This window comes from Theropithecus gelada, chromosome 3, assembly GCF_003255815.1.
Source record: "Theropithecus gelada isolate Dixy chromosome 3, Tgel_1.0, whole genome shotgun sequence".
Classification (NCBI taxonomy): Eukaryota; Metazoa; Chordata; class Mammalia; order Primates; family Cercopithecidae; genus Theropithecus; species Theropithecus gelada.
The window spans coordinates 19,755,241-19,762,638 of record NC_037670.1 but is presented as its reverse complement, the minus strand read 5'-3'; positions in this window follow the sequence as shown (position 1 = coordinate 19,762,638).

Sequence of the window (7,398 nt, the reverse complement as noted above, 5' to 3'; positions counted from 1 at the left end):
GACCCTCCATGCTCAGCCTCCCCCATCAACCTCTGCTGCCACGGTGGTACCATGCTGTGGTGACGCACCCACATCAACACACCCTTATCACCCCAAGTCCCTAGTTTACACTGGGGTTCGTTCATTCTTGGTGTTGGACATTCTGTGGGTTTTGGTAAATGTACGACGCACACCCACCATTGTAGTGTCGCACAGACGTCGCGGCCCTGGAACCCCCGCGCTGCACCTGCTCATTTCTTCCTCTCTCTTTTCACCACTGGTTTACATAGATTCCAGATTCAGAGGCACGAACTGGAGTTACCATGCATGGTCACAGCACTTTCACATTGGTCCATGCTCAGTTATCATTTTATTATTTTATTTTATTTATTATTTTTTCCAAGATGGAGTCTTGCCCGTTGCGCAGGAGTGCAATGGGGTGATCTCGGCTCACTACAGACTCTGCCTCCCAGGTTCAAGTGATTCTCCTGTCTCAGCCTCCCAGGTAGCTGGGATTACAGGTGCGTGCCACCACGCCTGGGTAATATTTTTGTATGTGTAGAGACGGGGTTTCACCATGTTGGCCAGCCTGGTCTCGAACTCTGACCTCATGATCAGCCCGCCTTGGCCTCCCAAAGTGCTGAGATTACAGGTGTGAGCCACTGCACCAGGCCTATTTTAATATTACTGTGATTATATCATAAACACTAGGCACCAATGATTCACCTAAAAGCTGAAATGCAGTCGCTCCTGTTTGGATCTGACCTTTCCCATCCCAGCCCCTCCTCCTCCATCAGAGGTAACCACAACTCCACACCTGGTGCTGGAGCTTGGTTTTCAGTCTTACGGTACAGGGGTGTGTGTGTGTGTGCGCGCGCGCACATACTTAGTTTGGCTTGTTGATGACGTTTATAAAAAGGATATCGCTCTTCAGCAGCTTTCTGAGCTTCGCTTTTCCTGCTCAGTGTGATGCTGCTAAGATTTGTCCGTATTCTGTGTGCTCTGTAGTTCTTCAGTGTCGTGGTTGTAGAATTTTCCACTGTGTGATCCTATCATGAGTGATCCATCCTTCTCTCCTCTCGCTGTCGACGTGTGGGCTGCTCCAGCACTTCCTCCTGCCAACTGAGCTCCTGGCACGCCTGCAGGGTCTCTCCTGGGTGGAGAGCTAAGAATAAAAGCTGGATCTTGAAAATGCAAAATCCTGACTTGACAAGGTGATGCCTAGCAGTTTCTGCAAAACGCTTGCATCGACTTACACTTTGCCAGCCATGCGCAAGGGTGCTGTTGATCCCCATCCTTGGAACATTTAGAATTATTAAAAATTTTAAGATTGTTGACAGTCTAATTCGTGCAAAATGGTATGTGGTCCTGAGTTGTGTCCCTCAATTAACAGTGAGAATGGGCCCCTCTTATCACTCACTGGCTGTGTGTTTTTCCTCCTCTGGGAAATGCCCGTTCATGGCCTTTGTCCATTTTTCTACTGGGTCATTTGCTTTTTCTTATTGACTTGTAGGAGATCTTTGTACATTCTCCACACTGATCTTTTCTTAATTTTTTTGTGCAGTGAATCTTGTCTTCTAGGTTGTAGCTTGTCTTTGTATCTTCTTTAAGGCATAGTTTGATGAATAAAAGTCCTAATTTTAATGAAGTCAACTGTAACAACCTTTTCTTTCATATTGTTGATATTTCATGTGTCTTGTATAAGAAATCCCTTCCTACTCTGAGGGCACATAGATATCCACCTATATTTTCCCCATAAGTTTTACATCTTTGCTTTTGACTTTTCATTTCTTAATCTGTTTGGAGATACTTTCTGTATACAGTGTGGACACAGAATCTAATTCTTTTAATGTGGTTTTTCAGTCCTATTTATCAAACGACTTTCCACAGGGACCCACACGCCACTTCTCTATGTACAAGCCCATCTGTGGGTGGGTGTATTTCTGGGCTCTGTATTCTGCTTAATTAATCAATTTGTTTATCCTGGGCCAATACCACACGTCACACTGTATTACAGCTGTATGATTAGCCTTTTCAGCCCATGGGGCAACTCCACCTCTTCCTTTTTCTTCTTCAAATGTGTTCAGCTGTTCCTTTTGAAAATTTTAGTTGTAACTTACTCATAGTAGAATCCACAAGCCTCAAGGGTACATTTCAATTATTTTTTACAAATGTGCACACTTGGCTGGGCGCGGTGGCTCAGCCTGTAAACCCAGCACTTTGGGGTGCTGAGGCGGGTGGATCATGAGGTCAGGAGATCGAGACCATCCTGGCTAACATGGTGAAACCCTGTCTCTACTAAAAATACAAAAAAAATTAGCCGGGCGTGGTGGCAGACACCTGTAGTCCCAGCTACTTGAGAGGCTGAGGCAGGAGAACGGCATGAACCCAGGAAGCAGAGCTCGCAGTAAGCCGAGATTGCACCACTGCCCTCCAGCCTGGGTGACAGAGTGAGACTCCATCTCAAAAAACCCAAAAAACCAAAAAACAAAAACAAATGTGCACACTTATACCGATTACAGGTGTTGCAAAACCGAGCAGCATGGCATAGACCTTCTGTTGTGCTCAGGACTCTGTGGACCCAGAGGTCAGCCAGGCAGGCAAGGACAGCTCACCTCTGCACCGTGATGTCTGCAAAGAGTTGAAGGCTGGGTGTGACCTGAAGCCTTGGGATGCGTGCAGTTGGAGCATCTTTTCTCACATGTCTGTTGGCTGATGCTGGCTGGGACCTCTGGGGAGCTGTGGCTGGAACTCCTACACATGGCCTCTCCTTGTGTCGTTTTCTCATGGATTGGATTGGGCTTCCTCACAACATGACGGCTGGATTCCATGATGGAGCGTCCCAAGAGAGCGACGAGGAGGCACATGGTATTTTTATGTTCCAGACTTGGAAGTCACACAGCGTTACTTCCATGGTACTCTTGGTCGAGGAGATCACAAAGGCCTCCTCGGGTTCAAGGGGAAGGGACACAGACCTTGACTCTCAATAGGAGGTTTCTCAAGGTCACATTGGAAAAAGAGCTTGTGGGATGGGAGACATCTATGCAGTCATCTTTGGAAAACACAGCCTGCCATTTCTGTATGACAGGTGCCCAGATCAAGATGCAAACTATTTCCAGGGACCCAGTGAACCCTTGGGGACCCTCTTCAGTCCATACCAGCCCCTCGAGGTAGTTACTACCCTGATGTCTGTTGGCATAGACTAGTTCTGTCTAATCTTGAATATAGGCAGAATAGACAAATGGAATCACGTGGTGTGTACTCTTTCTTGAGTGACTTATTGCACTCCACGTCATAGTGTGCCTTTGTCGCGTGCAGCAGCATCTTGTTCTTGTTCATTGCTGTGCACTGTTGTACGGTGTGAACAGATCACGCATTGCCCACTTGATCTTGACAGGCCACTGGCCATTTCCAGTGTTTGATTATAATGAGGAATGGTGCCACAGGCATTCTCACACGACTTTTTCGGTGTGTGTAACCACGCATTGCTGTTGGGTGCACGCCCAGGCGTGGAGATGCTGGGTCACTGGCTGCCCGACAGACACTGGCAAGAGATGTTTTGAAGTGGTGGGACCATTCTCACCCTCACCAGTAGTTAAGGGGGCCTTTCCCTTGCAGCTTTTGGTGGGAAGTGTCATCTCACGGTGGCTTGAATTGGCACGTCCCTGATGACTGATGGTGTCAAGTGCTTTTCACCTGTTTCTTGCCTTTTGCATAGACTTTTTGGGGAGGTGTTTTTGCAAGCCTTTCACTCGTTTATTTAAAATTGAGTGGTCAGTTTTCTTCTTATTGGCCTGTGGGAATTTGTCCATCTGGATGCAAGTCTTTTATTGGATATTACTTGGAACCAGCCAAACTCAAGGTCAAGGACACAGCTCTCCAAAGACTTTCCTCATTTCAGATGCCAGTTGCAAATTTGGGGGTTCCCAGGGTCACCTTCACTTCTGACCAGCTGGCTGCAAATGTGGGGTCCCCATGGACTCCCTCCTGTTCGATAATTCACTGGAACAACGTACAGAACTTAGGAGAGCCCTACGCCTGTGAGGACAGCAGACGCTCATTGTAGTAGAAGGATACAAGTCAGGGTAGCCAAAGGCAGAGGGGCAGAGGGTGAGGTCTGGGGAGCTGAGCAACCGGCTTCTGCTGTCCCCAGGGCACGCTACCCGCCCGACACGCAGATATGGGACAGTATTCTTTGAGTATTGTCATTCAGGGATGTTCACCAAGGCTTTGGTGTCCAGTTTTTTATTGGGGGTTTTATTGCATAGGGGTCCCCATAGCTAAACTCAGGCTCCAGACCCCTCTCAGAAGTCAGGCTGATGTCATCTGTCGCAAAGCCCCAACCCTCTAATCACATTCTGGGTCCTCCCAGGGAGGCCAGCTCTCGCCCGGAATCATCTCATCAGCATAAACTACCTAGGGGCCCTCCATGAGTCACCTCATTAGAATAAATTATCGAAGGTGGCCTGGTCCCTCTCAGCCTCCCTGCTGCCCTCAGGAGCTCCAGTGGTCTCTCCCCAAACCCTGCCCTCTGGTCAGAGATCACCGTCAGTCACATGGTCAGCCCTGGCTAGTGGAGACGCCCACCCTGGTCTCCAGGGGTCACACCAGTGGCTGTGTTTCCTGAGCTGACTGCGTGTGTCATCGACCTGCATTTTTTTTTTTTTTCTTTGAGAGGGAGTCTTGCTCTGTCCCCCAGGCTGGAGTGCAGTGGCGCAATCTCGGCTCACTGCAAGCTCCGCCTCCCGGGTTTACGCCATTCTTCTGCCTCAGCCTCCCGAGTAGCTGGGACTACAGGCGCCCGCCACCTCGCCCGGCTAGTTTGTGTGTGTGTGTGTGTTTTTAGTAGAGACGGGGTTTCACTGTGTTAGCCAGGATGGTCTCGATCTCCTGACCTTGTGATCTGCCTGCCTCGGCCTCCCAAAGTGCTGGGATTACAGGCTTGAGCCACCGCACCCGGCCAGACCTGCATGTTACAGGGTTGGGAGGGGTGGGGGGAACAGGCTAACATGTGGAACCTGCCAGAATCATGTCAAAAGCCCTTTCCCTCCCCATGCCTGGCACCTGCATCACTGTCTCCTCCAGGCATGCCAGGAAGGGGCCATCTCCATCGCCCACATGCAGATATTGTGCAGGGCAGGCATCCCTCTCCACCCTGGCCATCCCTCGACAGCCATGGGCATCGGCAAGGCGGCCTCTGTGGCTTTACTCTGCCAGGGCCCTGGGCAGCCTTGTGCAGTTCAACACGGGCTCTCCTTCTACCGCCTGGGGGTTCGGGCTCCCAGACCTCCTCTGCTGTAAACAGCAGGCCTCAGATCATGACTTGGGGAAACAGAGGGCCCAGATGCCTCATGAAGACCTGGGAAGGGGCTGGCACCCCGGACTGGGCTCGGGGCCCGAGCAGTGCATGAGCAGGCTCTGCATTCTGCATTCGGCCCTGCCTCCCTTTTCCCAGGCAACAGGCCGCTCCTGAGGACAGTGGGGCTGTATCCTGGCTGAGGGGACAGCAGGTTCCAGGGCCAGGATGCAGGAGCCTGGTGCCACCTCCACACCGATGCCCCTGCACGCAGATCCTGGCATTGTCCTCTGCCGGTGGTCGGGTGTGGAGGAGGCGCGGGAGGGGCCAAGTACAGCCAGGCTCCTCTCTGGGCACTGTGGCTACCCCACACTGGAGGCCTGACCGTGGAGGGAAGATTCCTGTCTGGCATTGGCTGTGCTGAGACATCAGAAGCCAGAGCTGGAGAGTCCAGCAGTGGAGAATCTTCAGGAAGCAGGCACTTCTCTTTGGAAAAAGCACAAGGAATGCCCACTGCTAGAGACAGAGTGGCCGTTTTTGGTCAATCACCAACACTGGTTGATGAGCTGTGGATACCAGGGACTGTGCCCAGAAAGGTCTGAGGCCAGGGCCCAGGGGGCCAGGCCAGGCTTCAGGAGGCTCTGTCTCGGGAGAAGCACACATGGACACACACACACACACTCAATGATACACACATTAACACAGACACACATGATCACATACCCACACACATCATTCACCCACACCCGCGCGCACGCACCCTCCCACACCACCTCATACCCGCGCGGGCACCCTCCCACACCGCCTCATACCTGCCCGCACGCACCCTCCCACACCACCTCCTACACGCGCGCACACACTCTCCTACACTGCCTCCTACCCGCGCCCACGCACCCTCCCACACCGCCTCCTACAGGCGCGCACGCACCCTCCCACACCGCTCATACACGCACGCGCGCACACACGCACACCACCTCATACATGCATGCGTGCATGCTCCCACACTGCCTCATACCCGTGCGCGCGCACCCTCCCACACCGCTCACACCCGCGCGCACGCACCCTCCTACACTGCCTCATACCCGCGCCCACGCACCCTCCCACATCGCCTCCTACACGTGCGCACTCACCCTCCCACACCGGTCATACACGCACGCGCGCAAACAAGGACACCGCCTCATACCCGCGCGCGCGCACCCTCCCACACTGCCTCATACCCGCGCGCGCGCACCCTCCCACACCGCCTCATACCCGCACGCGTGCACCCTCCCACACGGCTTCATACAGGTATGTGTGCATTTACTTATGCATTCTCATAGCGTGGCATGCAGTCACGCTGACACACCCCATGGGCCGATCACACACACTCCACTGACAGTTGTGCACACACACCCTCACACGGCAGCACTGTGCACTCCCACACCCCCCAGGCAAGGGACCTTCCAGACCTGCTCCAGCCCTTAGGGGGGAGGCCACCAGTCCCAGGGAAGCAAACTCAGGGGCTCTTTGCCCTTCTCTTCCCCGAGTCCCTCTGCTCTTCTCTCCAGCCTCAAAACCAGGCACGGGGGCAGACGCGGTGCTCCCAGCTGGAGGGCAGCCAGGCAGTGCAGACGTGGAGCTTGTCTTATCACCAGCTTCAGCCGAGACCTCCTGCTTGTCCAGTGTCCTCAGAGCCCCGCAGGGAGAGAGCGAGAAGGTCTCATGTCCCACAGCTGGGCTTGGGAGGCAGAATCCTTCTGTGTCCCGAGCTTTAGGTTCCCCCAAGGTGACACGGAACTTGTGCTGCCCACGGCTGGATGCTGTTCCTCCCACTCAGGGCCCCAGCCTTTCCCCAGGAGCTCCACTGTGCCACTGTGATGGCAGCTGGGGGCACTGGACGGCCGAGCAGCTTCATTAGCTGAGTCCTCCCTAGGATCAGCCCCCCAGGAAGCTCACCGGCCCGGCCACCCGGGGAGCTGTACTTGTCACCTGCAGACAGAGGCTCAGGGAAGAAGTTGCCTCCTGGGCCTGCAGCGCCTGTGCACACCAGCATGACCTCTCTCCTCACACTTGACTCTCTGCAGCGCCTGTGCACACCAGCATGACCTCTCTCTGCACACTTGACTCTCTGCAGCACCTGTGCA